We start from the raw sequence: 16,610 nt of genomic DNA, 5'->3' as shown, positions 1-16,610 counted from the left end.
GAGTCTAGCACGTTGCCCATTCTTCAGACACAGTCTCCAGGAAACATTTTTCATCATACCAGAAAGTTGTATACCTCTGCAACAATATCTTAGATAAGCTGATATCTCTACCCTGGGATTTCTTTTTATTTCTCCCATTGTTGTGTGTATAAGATCCCTAGCAACAGAAACCATATAATAATGTCAAGAATTTACCATACTTTTACTCACTATCCTCAAACATCCCCAGCAAAATAACTCTCCGGGGTTCTCTTCAGATTAATTCCTAAAATAATGTAGTTAGTCTCATCTGTTATCTCATTCGAAAACTTTTTCGCTTTCGTGGTGCAGGTCCACCAGCGGTGGAAATAAGAGCCTGCAGTGGTGCCGCACTTCCAACAATATTTGTTTTTATGGCCTGAACAGACAGGCCAAAATAAAGCTGCTTCACAGTCCCTTTGGAGGTATCCTGTTTAAATGATGCATGGGTCCTAAGAGTCCGGAAGCGCGCCAAAGCTGCGCTCCAGTGCTTAGGATTGGAGTGTGGCTTTGGCATTACTTTCCGGACTCTAGGACCCATGCACTCATTTAAATAGCATACCTCCAAGAGACTAGCAGCTTTATTTTGGCCTGTCTGTATCAGTTATATTTGCTAATTTTACCGGCATCACATGCCATCTAAATACATATACCAATGGGCCTTTAAATTTTGAGGCTGCAATGGTATCTAATATTATGTTTCCAAGCTTTTTCCCATAAATCTAAATTAACAGGGTGGCCAATGTCTTTTGCCCAACTAAGCATTGTTTCTTTAATGATTTCCTGTTCAGTATGCCAGGTTAATAATAGATTATATACCTTTCCCATAAACCCTCTTTTATTTTCTTTCACACATAATATGTCCCCTAATTCGGATTTCCTATCTAATATTCCCCACTCTTTTAAATCATCTCTAGTTCTTCCTTGAATTTGCCAATACTCAAACCAGTTTAAATTTATATCTATCGATTTCAATTCGTCATGTGTTTTAAGCTCAATTTTTTTTTTACTCTTATCGTTAATAAATCTTTATATATGGACCAATCCCCTTCCCTGTACATCTCTGTTTTGTATAGAGCTTCTAATGGGGAGGCCCATTTTGGGAGGCCAGTCATGATTCTTCCCTTATATTTCTTCCAAGTATTTAACAGGGGATTTCTGATGCAATGCTTGTTTATTGCTCTATCCAAATTTTCTTTTTCATAGAGTAGGACTGTGTGTAATCCAAATTTGAGACCCTCTGATTCTAATTCTATTAATTTTCTATCCGCTAATGTCATCCATTCTTTTAACCACACTAAACAGTTTGCTTCATAATATAATTTAAGGTTAGGGACAGCCAAACCTCCTCTTTCTTTAACATCTTGCATTACTTTGATTTTAATTCTAGACTTTTTCCCGAGGATACAGCTTTTAAAAACTTTTTACCACCCTGGTAAAAAAGAAAAATAGCCTTAGCTGAGTGCTGATTTTGTTGTATGTCATTTTACTGCTGAGAAACTCATCTAACTTGCTATAATTCAAAGATACAGCCATTGCTAGTCAGGAACATCAGTACGTAAAGAGATCTTGCCACCTTATTTCCATACCCATAGGTTTTTGAATTTGAATTGACATTCTCACACACAAATGACTTATACAGGTCTGTCCCTGGCTTCCACTCCACCAAACGCATCTGAGGAAGCAGACCCAAGTCTACGAAAGCCCATGCTGCCTACTTATTTTTTCAGTAGTTTCAAAGGTGCTACAAGATCTCATCTAATTTGCTGTTACAGCATATATCTTTTTGCAGCAATCCTGAGCCTCCAGGGTAGATCTTTTTTTTTTAAAGCCTACCGGAAGTGTCAGTTGTTAGAAATTAAACTGAGATGAAAAGGAGCACAAATCTTGGCACACACAGAGTAGGTAGGATATTTGCGTTACCCCACCCAAGCTATCCTGCCATGAGGAACGCCACGTTTCAGTTCCTGAAAGCCAGGAAGCGGCCTTCCTTTTTGCAGGTGCCCTGCCCACCCCTTCGCAATCACCAACTGGGATACACATCCAGCTTCTGCCTGGTAGCAAATTCTGCATCAGACCTTCAGCTCCTGAAGCAATGGGCAGAGTTGCCAACTGGTTGCAAAATTTTGGGCCCACGCCATTCTTGTGCTTTTTGCAGCAGAATGAGCTGCACATATCAGTGGGGCAGGTTTTTCAGTACCAGGGAGATAAACATTCTCTCTGATGGGTAGTAAAATACAATAACATCCAAAATCCAGAAAACAATGAGCCAACCAAAAGGCACAAAATGTATGTTTTACCTCGACACATCCTAAAGTTTTCCTGATGGCGATGCAAAAGCATAAAGCAGTGATGGCGAACCTATGGCACGCGTGCCAGAGGTGGCACTCAGAGCCCTTTATGTGGGTACATGTGCCATCACCCCAGCACAGAGTTTGTTACTAGAAGGCCAGAGGGACATGGCACTTTGCAATAAATAAGTGGGTTTTGAGTTGCAGTTTGGGCACTCGACCCCTAAAAGGTTCACCATCACTGGCATAGAGGGCTCTTGAGAAATTCAGGTTCCTCTGCCTAACAAAGGCCTGTGGCCTCACAAAGGATGGAGACATACTGGATTGCAAAGGAAGTATATGTTTTGTGTGTTGCGAACAGATGTTAAATTTCCTGGACCTTAAGAATCTCCCAGTATCCACAGGGCCAGAAGGAGGAGGTACAAGCCTGCAAGTAATATTCCATACCATCTGAAGTAAGAACCAAAAAAGAAAATGCAGGCCTAGGACTAACATCTTCAGTTTTTTTCTGCTTCTGTATGGTTTTTAACACCTTTTGCCTGATGAAGAAGCCAGTGGAGCTTTGAAAGCTTGCAACAGGCATATTGTGGATCTTGCTTGGTCCCATAAAGGTATCACTGTTGGATGAATTTTTGAGTCAAAATGCACAAAATACATGATGCAAGCTTGCTTGCATCATGTATTTTGTACATTTTGGTTGGCCAATTAAAGGTATCACTGTTTTCTAGATTTTGGATGCTATTAACCTTTGCCAAATGGCCAACACAAGTACTTCTGAATATGTTTTCTGGTTAGTAGTGCGTACCTCACACTGCGGAACAGAGTATGGCCAAGATGTGCTCACCTCCCCCATTCCTTCCCAGAACTGGACCCAAAATTCATCCAAAGCCTCCCACAAGATTTTTCTCTTCTACACATTTGTTCAGCAGAGGCTACCACACACCCAGCATTCAGAATTGGAATAAAAGTTAAGGGAAGCATCTTCAGCTATTTGGTATATTAACTCTCACACACCATTGGAAAAAAACCCAAAGCCCCAACTATCCAGCCTTCTCTTTTTGCCAGGAAAGAAGAGGTGCAAAAGAGCACCTTTGTATGTTCAAACAAGGGCAGTGAATTGCAAGCACAGCAATATGCAAAGGGCTCTAGTCCCACCTTTGAGAAAATACTTTTTTCCAGACTAACACAGCTCTGACTTTGAACACTACAAGCATAACAGAAAGTCAATTTTTTTTTGGCCAACACTGATTTGGTCAACCCTGAACTGGTGCATGAATGCTCTTCCTCCCTATCCTCAAAGCATCACATCTGGCTCCTGATCTCCAAGTTGGAAGGAGGTGTTAAGCCACAAAGGCACCCTTTTGTTGGCAAAAGGGTTGCCTTCTGTGGCCAAGAGAGGTGAGCAATGGGGTGGCCAAGGTGAGCAATGGGGTGGCCTTTCCTTCTGGCTACTTAATCTGGATTCAAGGGCTCTCTGTGCAAAGTGGAGTAGAGCTGCCTTTCTCCTCTGCTTCCCAAACCAATCTCTTCCCAAAAGAGGAAAAGGGGGTCCCTCCCAGGCAGGGTGATCAGAGGTCCTCCTTTTCCAGGACATGCCCGCCCTTTTCAACTCCAAAAGGTACTCCATCTGGAACAGGACTAAGAAGCAGGCATTCCTATTTCATAGAGTTTATCACATGAAGGAGATTGGGAGTTTATCCCATGAATATGGAAGAAAACTCATGTAATTACGCAAAACAATTTCACACGATGTCGCACAAAACCCGCCATTAAAGTAGTCACAAAGACGCATTAACGCTCGGGATTTCAGCGATGGTGCATTTCCAATATCCCTTTATATGTGCAATTGTGTGTGATAATCATTTGTGCAATTACTCGCCATTTTCACTTTATTTGTGAAAAGTGTGATAAACTCCTAGGAGTATTTTGAGCTTTTGCTTGGTCATATCCTCCTGTTATTCTGGAAGGTCCTACATTTTGTAGTGCCTTGCCCCACCTTGGTGGTTAGGAGGATATCTAGTCCCTCTGCTCCCTAGTCAGGGTGACCAGATGTCATAAGCACAAAGGAGGACAAAGCACCTCAAAATGTAGGCCATTCCAAAACAAAGTAAAATAAATGTAGGACACATGACCAACAAAAGCTAAAACAATGTCAATCATGCTCCAGATGGAGTACACTTTGGAATTCCTCCTGGACAGAAGGTGGAAATGGAGGACATGCCCTGGAAAAGGACCCTGACTCAGACTGACTAGATGCCCTAACTGCCAAGGAGGACAAAGCACCTCAAAATGTAGGAAACTGAGGATCTTCCCAAATAGAAGCTGAAAACACTCATGGAAATATCATTTCATGTCATGCTCAAAAGGAAAGACCTTTTCTTCCTGGACAGAAGGCAGAAATGGAAAACATGCCATGGGAAAGGAGGACAAGGGACCACAAAATGGAGGACCCCCCAGGTAAAGCCCAACTCAAAAAGCCCCCCAAAGATTCCTAGAACTATCAAGCCATGCTCCTCAGTCCTGCTCTAAATGGAGGACCTTTTGGGATCCCTCCTGGAGCAAAGGGCTGAAATGGAGGACAGGTCCTGGGAAAGGAGGACATGCCTGGCCAGCCTGGCAGAGGAGGTAATGGGGACCTACCTACCTGGGTGCCTGGTCCCTGGCTTGCAGCAGCAGGAGTGCCTTCTTTGCAAGGGAAGGGAAGGGCTGCCAGGAGGAAGCCTCTCTCTTGCAGCAGCACCAGCAGCCAGCCAGCCAGGCAAGCAGTCCCTCCCATCCATGCCAGGCAGCCAGTAAAGTGGAGCAAGGAGGGGCCTGGCTTCCTCCTCCTCCTGCCTTGCCTTTGCTTGGGCTGCTGCCACACTGCAGATTTAGTGCACTTTTGATCCCACTTTCACTACCATCATAGCCCCATCTTTTGGAGTCCTGGGGCTGGGAGTTTGGGTGGGGTGCTTGTCTGGGGTGGCACCAGGTGCCCTCTGACTTTTCAGCTGAAGAAATCATCCACAGTTGGGCAGCCACTTGGAACTGCCATGGCTGCAGTCTACGTAGGGTTGCCATAATTGTCCCCTATTACCAGGGACAAAATGTGGAACAAATTCGAGACCAAACTGTAGGACAACTGCAGGACAAAACTCAGCCCAAAATGTAGGACATTTTAGGAAAAGGGAGGACCTTAAATGTCCTACATTTTGGACTGAGTTTTGTCCTGCGGTTGTCCTACAGTTTGGTCTGCCCTGGCTCAGGACTAGGGGTTCCTGAGAATTGCAGGATCCCTGCTTCTTGTGGCACCAGGCAGAGAAGGCTAATACAGTAATAATAGTATTTATAGCCAGCCTCTCCCCAAAGAATTGGGGCGGGTTTGAACCAAATTGTTTCATAAAACCACAGTTCCCAGAATTCCCTAGCATTGAACCAGGACGGTTAAAGCATCATCAAGCTGGATTATTTCTACCGTGTGTTTCGGACCTTAGTTTTGTTTTGTTTGTTTTTTAATGTGCCACAGCAAACTACAAACCCCAGGATTCCATAGTATGGAGCCATGGCAGCTGGAACAGTGTCAAACTGCATCATTTCTGCAGTGCAGATGTAATCTTTCCTTCTTTCTTGAACTTAGGTTGTGTGCAATGTAGTATTGTAATTTAAAGAGATAGTTTTAATTTTGCTAGTTAGGTTGAGCGCCAACATGATGTAGTGCAGTGATGGCGAACCTATGGCACGCGTGCCAGAGGTGGCACTCAGAGCCCTCTCTTTGGGCACACGCACCATCTTCCCAACACAGACTTCACTAGAGTTTGTCATTAGAAATCCAGAGGGATGTGGCACTTTGCAATAAATAAGTGGGGTTTGGGTTGCAGATTGGGCACTCAGTCGCTAAAAGGTTCTCCACCACTGGTGTAGTGCTTTCAGTGCTGGACTATGACTCTGGAGACCAGGGTTCGATCCTCTGGCTTCATCTTGATTCATAAAGCTTCCTCCGAGATGGCTGTCAAAGAGATCGGGAATGGTTTAATGTGGTCATTACTATGGCCTTTTCATTCTGGAGCCATTCTTTGAGATCTCTCCCATGAGAGAAGCCTCATTCACCATCAAAAGAATTGGATTGGTTAGATGATAATAATAATAATAATAATAATAGGATTTATTTATATGCCGCCCAGTCACTGAGAATCCGGGGTGGCTTACAACAGAGGGGATAATAGACGGTTCCCTGCCCTCAGGCTTACAATCTAAAAGACACGACACAAAAGGAGAAGGGAATGGTGAGGGGAAGGGGATCAGGTCCAGCATTCTTCTCTCCCTCTGAGGCCTGGACCAAGGCAGATGGACTGGAGGGAGGGCTCTTGGAGGATTGGACTAGCTGCAATTTTTATGTAAGATGCATTTTAAACTTTCTGACATTCCTGAGTGTTTTGTGCAATTTTAAAATTGCTGCAAACTGCTTTCAATTTTTTCCTTTTATTTTTTTTTTTAAAGAGTATAAGCTGAAACAATAACTGCAAAAATAAATGAATAAAGCTAATAGCTACTACACCTATTTGTTGCCTCTGGTGTCATCACTTGAACAGCATCCGTATCTTAGAAACATTGCTATTTTGGCTCGCAACTCCCAAGGTGGCCATGTTGGCTTGGAAATTCTAGATAGGGTTGCTGGATCTCAGGGCCTAGCCCAAATTTTCCAGTTTTCATGGATCATCTCCAGGTAAGAGAGGAGGGTGAGAATTCTCTGGTTTTGCAAGACTCAGTTCTGGTCAAGATGAAAGGACTGTGTGCAAGTTCTGGTCAAGACGAAAGGACTGTCCGAAGACATGGTCATGTGCCTAGCATAACTCCACCGAATGTGGCTACCTTCCCATCAAAGTAGTAACTATTTGGCCCCATTCCCACTTACAGATAAATTGGTGTGCGATCCTAATCAAGGGATCGATTAAACAGCAGAGTGTTGTTCCCACCTTATTTACCCCGATCGCATTTTTTCCCTCCAAAATAACCCACTTGTGGTTCCCATTCACATGAATTGATTGTAAAAGATTCGGTTCCAACCGGCCGAAGGGGAAATTTGAATTGATTCTGATCCACTTGTGGTTCACACTTGCGAAGACTTGATTTATCGAAAAAGAAGCGGAAAACATCAACGGGTTAAATGGGTCTAGAGCATGCCCCCCTCTCAGAATTGCTTCAGCGGCTTGGATTATGTTGGAACCAGGGTTGTTTGAACCAGTTCAAACCGATTCACGGTCATACAGTGGGGCCTCCGCATACGCGGACTTTTTATAAGCGGCTTTGAGCGTACGCGCTCAAGCCGCTGAGCGCGTGCGGGGCACAAGGGGCAGCTCATCCCATTCAGTTGAATGGGTGTGTGCGCCCGTTGCGCCGCATGCGCGCCCGTTGCGCCCCGCGCACCTCCGCGCCGCCGTGCACGAGCCCCATTGTTTACAATGGGGCTCGAGCATAGGCGGAAATCGCCATACGTGGCAGGATCTGGAACGGATCCCCCGCGTATGGCGAGGTTCCACTGTATTTAAAAGGTAGTGGGAATGAGGCCTTTATCTATTTAGTGATGAAGAACTATGGACATTGTAGTCCAGCTGCAACATCTGGAATTGCCAGCCCCCAAAGCTGAATCTTACCTATGAAATGCATATTCCTGTACTCTTCTGTACAACATGAATTTCTACATTGGGAGAAAGGTGGGATATAAGTTAATATAATAATAATATAGCTGGGAACAGCCCTGGCAGATAATATTTGATTTACTCTAGAGTCGGAACACAAAGCACTGGTAATTCAGGGGACAACAAATGAGGATCTTACTCCTGTGAGAGCTTTGAAAACTAAGGTTGTATTTTACAAGAATATCCAAAATCCACAAAACACCGATACCTTGTTTGGACCAAGCAAAATTCACAAAGCACAGGGTCTTCCTTATCCAGGAATTCAAGAATCCACAGCTTGAAAATATTCCAGAAAAGTATAAATTCCCAAAAGCAAATCCTGATTTTGCCATTTTATAAGGGACTCCATTTGCTCGGCTCTTGTATCGAATGGGATTGAGCATCCATAGATTTGGGTACCACAGGGGGTCTGGAACCAAACCCTATTGGATAACAAGGCCCCACTGTACACTGTTTTGTGGATTTTGGATGTTGTTTATGCAGTACTTTGCTACATGGCTGAACACAGATGGCTGCCTCTGTTTAAGTTTATGTAGCTGACGGAAGAACTGTTTTTATCTCTTTCCAAGATATGCCAAATATGCCCACCATCCCAAGGGACACTTGAAGGATGCCATAGCCAATCCAGTGTGGCCTACACAAGGCATGGATGATGCACATGAACTTCCATATGATGCGCCTCTTGGTTCTGTGGCAGTTAAAGGTTTCGCAGGGAGCTCAACAAACAGTTAACAGCTGAGGCAATAAGGACCATGAATGGGCAGCCAATGGTTGAATATATGTCTTACACTGGAATCATTTTCCAGGTTCATTCTAGGAAAAGGAAGAGGGTGGTTGTTTTTTGTGGGATTTTTTTTGCCTGTGGGTCCCAAATGCCTTCACTAGCTGGCACCCGTCATTTCCCAGAGTGGAAGGTGGCATTGGTGTATCGCTCAGGCAGCAACATCTCTTGGGTCAGCCGCCTGGCAGTCAAGAGCATTGACACATCCAAGAGTAGGCCAAATGGTAGAAAGGAAGATGAAAGTAAAACAGGGCTTGTGGAAAACAGTGGCCGGTTATAAACCGGCATTTGGGACGTCCGACGTCCCATTTTAAAAAGGGGTCCTTCTAGAGCCCCTGGGCCTAATACGGATCCTTCAATCAAGATGGGCCGCCCCCTAAGGGCCGGCGCCATCTTTGCGTATCGGACGCTGAGCGTCCGTACGCGCCGCGTCCTTTGTGACGTATGAGTGCGCCCCTGGCACCTCACTACGTCCAAACGCGTCTCTAAAAGAAGCTCCATTTTGGAGCTTCTTTTTCGGCCCGCACAGGAGCCGCGCCATGTGAGGCTCCGGCTCCCCGCGGACAACCGGCGGAGACACCGCAAAGCGGCGGTCTGTAACCCACCCAGTGATCCTTGGGAAGAGAAGAAGTCCAAAGAGAAAAACCAAAGAGGATCCAAATATAGTACTGCTCTCTGAGGTCCTCCCTAATGGGTTTTATTAGTTGAAGAGTAAGCTTGAGGGAAATAGATATATATGTATATTTGCTATACTACAAGTTGGAGAACTCAACCACGTGCGTGTTTTGTCCCGCCTTCAAAAGCTGCTGCTCCAGACCCCTCAGGGGCTGCATCGGCATGCAGAATTAACACATTTTAAGATCCCTTTAACTGCCATGGCTCACTGCTATGGAATTCTGGATTTGCAGTTGCTGTGGCACCTAGTATTTGAAGTCTGGTGCCACAAACAAACTAGAACCCCAGAACCTATAGCACTGCACCATAACACTTAAAGTCATTAATTCTGCAGTGTAGATGAAGCCTGACTGATGAGTTGAAAGCAAAAAGCCTCATCGTGCCATTTTAGAATGGAGAGAAGGTGATAAAGAAGAAGAAAAGAACACGAAGAAGACTGAAAAGGAAGGAAGGAAGAAGAAGGAAGAGAAGAGCCACATTAAAACAATAAGCTAATCAGAAGGGGGCAAAGAAATACATCAGAATTGGTAGAGGAAAGAAAGGGCACTGGAGAAGATGGCAAATTAGACAGGCCATGTGGTGAGAAAAGAGGTGAGAAGAAAAGGCGATCATGGTGAAGCTGCTCATGGATTTAAAGAGCAAGGAAGCCAATGTGCGGAAGCTTCTTCTCCAGTGACTGTTTGGTGCTGGTCAGCTGGGAGGACTGGAATGGAACCAGTGTCTTCTTGGTCCTCAGTGTTCTAGTGCTCAATGTATTAATGTTGATCCTTAAATTCAAAGGCTTTTGGCACTCGAGGAACATCCGCTAGTTGAGTATTTTTCCTCAGTTTCACTGTCTGAAAGCCTTGCTTCAATTTTCTTGCCATCTTTCTTGCATGTTGCGAATGTGCTTCACCATATTTGCAAAGGTGGGTAGGCTTGCCATAACCCGCTGCAACCGGGAACTTCCTGATTTTGGGGGCCCCGGCCCCTCCGGCACGGGTGCAGCCCCAAAACAGGAGCCCCCCGGTTTGCAGCCTCGCTGCCCCTCTCCTCCACCCGGGGGAGGCGGAGGAGAAGAGGAGGGCAGCGAGCGCCTGGGGCGCAGGAGGCGAAGCTGGAGGCAGTGCCTCCCCGCGCGCCCGCCCACCCTCCCCTCCGCCCCCTCTCCCCAGCCGGCGGAGGAGCGAAGGGGAAGAGGCAGCCTCCTCCGCGAGGAGGAGGAAGGCGGGGAGGTGGCCGGGCGCAGGGGAGCGGGGGAATTCCCGGAGCCGCGGGCCCGGATGGGCGATCGCATCCTCCCAGGCCTGCTAGGGGCTTACCCGCGGCTGGGCGGGGGAAACGCTGCCTGCCACCCCAGCAGGCCTGGGGGGGCTCCGCGATCGCGGAGTCCTCCCAGGCTGGCTGGGGCTTGGAGGACGCTTCCTCCCAAGCTAACCAGGCCCTGTGGGGGCTACCGCTCGCGCCTCCCAGGCCTGGATGGGGCTTGGGACGCTGCCTGCCAACCCCAGCCAGCCGGATGGGCTCCGCGATCGTGGAGTCCTCCTAGCCTGGTGGGGCTTGGAGGACGCGTCTCCCGCCCAGCAGGCCTTGGACAAGGTTAAAAATGTAGGACCTTTTTTTTTTTTTAATTTCCGGGCCAGGAAACAAAACCCCCAAAAAAGTCCTACATTTTTAAACTTTCCTACATTTCCCCCGTTTGGAGGTCCCCAGGATGGCAACCCTAAAGGTGGGTGATGTCTATAGGATTCAGTCCAATAGCAAGCAAGCTAGAGCAGCAGTAATGAAGCTGCTTCCAACCAAGCATTCTTTTTCCATGGATTGTAAGTATTGCACACGATGTTTTTTTAATGATTTGTTATTATTGAACGAAGGAAAGAGTTTGGGTATATCGATCCAGAAAGCCAATCAAAGGGATTGTCCCCAGGTAAGAGCTTTGCAGGAAGAGCTTCCTGACACTCACAATTAAAAGGTGCTGGTATAACTTCAAGCAAGGCAAAAACGTTGGAAATTATACCTGAGACTATGAGTAACAGCGTGCTTGCATTTTTAGCATGAGGGACATCAACAAACCACCTACATAATGCATCCCAGAAAAATTGTAGCTGTTTGATCTCAGAATGATGGGAAATGTTGAAGTACTGCTGCACCAATTTGCAAATGATAGCCTTATACATGTACTTCTGGACATGGACCACTTCGGTGATGAATCTAGTTTGCCACGGAAGAGACGGAGGGCTAAGTACTTCTGTCAAGTCTGAGGTCCCCCATTCACACTACGAAAATAATGCAGGATGACACATAAACAATACTTTCAGCCAAACAATCACCAGGTTCACCTTTGTAGGAAGATGTTTTTTTAACCAAAGCTTCTAAACAACCAGAGGAAGCATTCGTATTACATGTATTTAATGACTGATGGATCATATATTATCTGCAGGTGAATCTTATTGAGTCCGTTGGACGCAAATAAAGAACACAGCAATGGCTCAGCGAGATATGAACAGTGTAGGAAGATGCTTTGAAGCGAGAAACATTGAGAGCTCAATATGTCTCAGAAAGCCGGTGGATCTACGGCCTGAAGGAAAATGGCAGAAACTTATATTTAAGTTAATCACTGACAATATCATCCAGCAAGATGTCAGAACGACAGGACCATCTGAACCTAAAAACATCAAAGAGCCTTTAAAAACCACTGAGGTATTCTTACACATCCTCCTCCCCTTGACTTTATCTCTTCTCTATCTCTTGTAGTCACTTTTTTGCTTGAGCCTGAAGGTAAACATCATCTTTCCTTCTTCCCTTCACTTGCAGCATCCAGTTGGATCCACAAGAAACGAAAAGGATGAAGACATTCCTAAGCAAGTGTGAGCTGAGGCAAGGAAGGCTGAAAGGAAATATCGGCAGATCGCTTCCTATCCCTCTTCTTCGCCATGCACACAACAAGTAAGTTCAAGGATTTCGGCTCCTCTAATGAGACAAAAGAGAAAGTCCATTAAAACACAGGTCTTGTATTCTCCGCACCACCTAAGTAGCTCCCTTTGTGGAGGACCCATGCAAAAGCCTGCATGAAGTGTCATCCACAGTCAGCTGAAAACCCATGAATGCATGTTAAAAAAAAAAAACACCTTGACAGAAGTCATTCAAAGGACACTAACACAATGAATGAGGCAGAATGACCCTGTGAATGCAGAACATTTGAGAACGACGGACAACATCTTAACAGAAGTTAATTTCAAGGAAACGGTCACAAGGTGAGTGATTTCCAGAAACGATCCTGTGGGATGCAGAACTTAAGAATGAATGAAACACATTCCCATGTCCCTTCCTCCAGTTGTGCTGCAAACCAACAGCCTGGCTTTGATGCTTCTTCTCCTCCATCCGTTGCAGACTTGGATGTCAACAGAAGGATGAAGCTGCACTATACAAGAAAGCGGAATATGTGGGTCAAAGCATCCCATCTGCACTAAAAGGTAAGCAAGTTTTTGGTGTTTAAAAATTCTGGAAGCCATTGTAATCTCACACCTTTTCTTTCAACACTGATAAACACTATATAACAACTTGTTTTCATTGCTATATAACAGGTTTCGCAGATAAATGAGAGAGGTCATCAAGAAAGCCCATTAATGCATCCAAACATCACAGGATACATTAAGTCAAAGAACTAGCAGAACGTAAATGATATACAAGATGAAACCTGTGATTCCAGAATATTAAGAATAACTGACAACATAACTCAACAGAATGGAACTTCAAGGAAACTGTCACAGGTAAGTGGTGCCCAGAAATGAACACTGTGGATCAGAAAAAGGCTTATTCCTTTGAGACTTAAGTGAGAATAAGTTTGGCCGGACAAGAGTTGGCAGAGGTGGTCTGTGGTCCTTGCTGACATGCCCAGGGCATGGATAAGAGGCTTTTAAGATAATTCCTTTTTGGACTGATTCACAAAAGATCGGTAGTCCAGTTAGGACCTCACAATTTTCCTTTTGGTTCTCTTTTTGAAGACAGAACATTTTAAGAGCCAGATATTGTGACTAAACTCAAGTCGCCTACTTCAGAATTGCCTTCACTGAGCCTACACTTCAAGTAATGCCTACTCGTGCAGGTTCGAGATGGACGCAACAACAAAGTGCCTTTTAAACAGACTATGCCATATGCATCCAGCCCTGGTGGATAAATATTGTTTCGCTACTTGTTAAGTTGTTCCGGTGTACAGTGACTCTAGAAAAGAAAATTGTTAGCACCCTTGCTGACAAAACAAAGTGGGAGCGCTCCGGTTGATTTGGATCCATTCGCTTTTTGAGTGACACCAACAACGATGTCACGATAAGAGTGTTCTTTTTGCCCGGCTGCAAAATAGTAGAAAGATAGAGGTAATAAAATTCCATAAATTGGCCAATGAAGCCAAGTATTAATGAGATTTATGTTATATTGTATTTTTTACTAATATCCAGGAAATATGTCCTCTTTGTCCTTTTGGGCCTTTTGAACAGTTAACGATTTTAACGGCACTTAAATGCTGGGACATTGTGTTTCCTGTTTATTCTGTGCCGTTGTTTTAAATTGTTTTTTGCTTTTTGGAATAAGCGCATTTTCATGGCCTTTACGAGCAAATAAACGTTACTTTGAACTCCCACGGTAGCACTGGCAGGCCACTTTTGCGTCGAGGAAGGAATTTTTTCCCTCCAGGCAGATTACCGAGAGCCCCTGGAGGGTTTTCACCTTCCTCACAGTGTACACATGTTAGGATTTTGAAAATTAATGTATATTTCTTACTACTCAGAGTGAACACCATGGTGAAACACTCTCCAAGCGCCTAGAAAGCCTCCACCGTTCTGCATACTTTTTCAGTTTTTGAGCTGTTGTCGCCTGAACTAATGTATTCCAGCTGTATGTGGTCCACCTCTTTTTCTTTTTCGCCTATCCTCGACCATTCTAATCAGTATTGGCTTCTCTAGTAAGTTGGTGCCGTTTTATAAATGTACCAAATATGAAACAGCTGATGGTGGTGCATCAGCCTGGCTTCTAGGGAGAGTTCAGACTTGATCTATGTCCAGATCCATGGTCCGCCTGACCACCATAGTGTCTTCAGCACTCCTCGCTAGAACAACATCTCAATGAGCGAGTTTCTTTCTGTCAGTTCTCTTTCACTATCCTCTCACATGCATGGATGGTTGTGGGGAAAATACAGTGGTGTGATGATGCTTTTTTTTTTAGTGTTCATGTTTTATAGCTTTGCATTTTTATGATCGTATCTGGTTCTTTCAGAGCTGACTTTCCCAGTCCTAGTCTTCTTCTGAGGCCCGGGAATGCAATCCTCCATCTGATTGTTGATGGATCCAGGATATAGAAGTCGTTTGTTTCCTTCCAGTGTCGTACATTTTTCTAAGACTGAATTTAGCAAGACCTCCAATGATCCTTTACTGTTAGTAAAAAACTATGCCAGGCTGAAATTGGCAGAGAATGACAAGCCTCAGAAAAAAATTAATAAAGAGATTGATTGGGAATTTTGAAATAGAACTCCCACTTTTTTAAAGAAAAAATGCTATACAAGGTCTTTCAAGATCCACATAAAAAAAATTCTAAACATTGGAAAGGGGGATACAAACGTCGAATATTGCTCGCTGCAAATGAGACTCCAGTAAGAGAGTATTTTGCTGATCCATTTAATAATATAATAATAATAAGATAATAAGAAATAATAAGAGATTTATGTATCACTGCCCAACACGTGGAATCGTGAAGCGTTTTTTACCAACAGAGGGGATAAGAGATAAAATCTAGCATAATAGATCAAATCCTGCTTGCTAAATATCATTAGCATGCTGTGTTTTCTCATTGGGCCCCATTCCACTGTTTATAAGCGATCAGACGCGGAATTAGGGAACATCGTTCCCTTTGAGGGCGCATGTGTCAATTCCTCATTAACATCAATGTCGTTCCCATTGTAATGCGGAATCGGATCCCCATAAAATCGATTTTTTCAGGGAAAACTCAAACCGGGGGGGGGGTTTGAACCTGGGTTAATTTGACGCACTTTCTGGAGGTTTTCTTGCACCTCCCGTGTCTGATCCAGGGCAAATGAATGGGAAGGCAAGGTGTCTGATTCGGGAACGTGGGGAGGGGAGGAGCAGTGCCAAGGGGCGGCCGGGGATGTCACCACGCTTTGTTCTCTTCCTGCATTACCGGCGCCATCCCCCCCCTCCCATTCACATAGCCTTTTCCTCCCCGGTGGAGGGGAGGCAGTGGTAAGGCGGAGCCCTCTGTCGGGTATCCAAAAAATCAAATTGCTACATGACCTCCAATGTGGTAAACTATTACGCCCCCTGCACACCTCCCCCTGCTCCACATTCATAGATGACATGTGGAGAGAGCCATTGAAACCTTTTTTAGGGCAAAGGGACTGGGGGGGAAGGAGCTCTTCTCCCTTTACTATAGAGGGGCTCTGGGAAGACACAGACAGCTTGGAAGGCAAAGGGATGTCAAGGGATGGAGGGTCCTTCTCCCTTTTCCTAGCGGGACTCTAGGAAGACACGGACACCTTGGGAGGGCAAAGGGATGTCGGGGATAGAGGCTCCTTCTCCTTTTCCTAGCGGTTCTAGGGACGAGGTTGGGAGGCAAAGGGATGTCAGGGGATGGAGGCTCCTCTCCCCCCTTTCCTAGAGGGACTCGAGAAGACACAGAAAGGCTTGGGAGGCAAAGGGATGTGGGGAGGGGGATGGAGGCTCCTTCTCCCTTTCCCAGAGGGGCTCTGAGAAGGACACAGGACAGCTGGGAGGCAAAGGGACATGGGGGAATGAGGCCCTCCTCCCTTTCCCAGGGGATAAGCTCCTAATCAAGATTGACTTGCTTTAAAAACACACACAGACAAAAACAGGTTTGAAGACGCAAAGTGGAACAGGGAACAAAAATAGCCCTGTCAAAATGCATTGAAGTAACTTACTTCACTGTGAACCTCAAGCGCCTAGGCACTTGATTTGACAGCTGGTTAAAAAAAAAGAGTTCCAGATGGCCAATGGGAACGATAGCAAAAAGTCCCTTCAAATTACAGTGAGAAATTTCATGGGAACGAGAAAATGGGTAAAAAAACCCCAAGTCGGTTTGCACCCGTTTGTAATGGAAAGGAGGGTCCAATTCGAATACGCTCGGAAAAAAGATCCGAGTCAGATAACAAAGCGAAATACGTCGCTT

General features: G+C 45.1%; 1 protein-coding gene across 1 annotated transcript in view; it reads right to left on the bottom strand.

Moving 5' to 3' along the window:
• RAB3D (RAB3D, member RAS oncogene family) overlaps nt 1-5,030 on the bottom strand; it is a 46,144-nt gene extending 41,114 nt beyond the window's left edge. Inside the window, exon 1 of the mRNA XM_042448927.1 lies at nt 4,968-5,030. The gene's annotated coding sequence lies outside the window, so the exon portion shown is untranslated. The remainder of the gene's footprint in view (nt 1-4,967) is intronic.
• Between the last annotated feature and the right edge of the window lie 11,580 nt (nt 5,031-16,610).

The sequence above is a fragment of the Sceloporus undulatus genome, chromosome 2, assembly GCF_019175285.1.
Source record: "Sceloporus undulatus isolate JIND9_A2432 ecotype Alabama chromosome 2, SceUnd_v1.1, whole genome shotgun sequence".
NCBI lineage: Eukaryota > Metazoa > Chordata > Lepidosauria > Squamata > Phrynosomatidae > Sceloporus > Sceloporus undulatus.
This window is presented reverse-complemented; position numbering and strand designations above follow the sequence as displayed.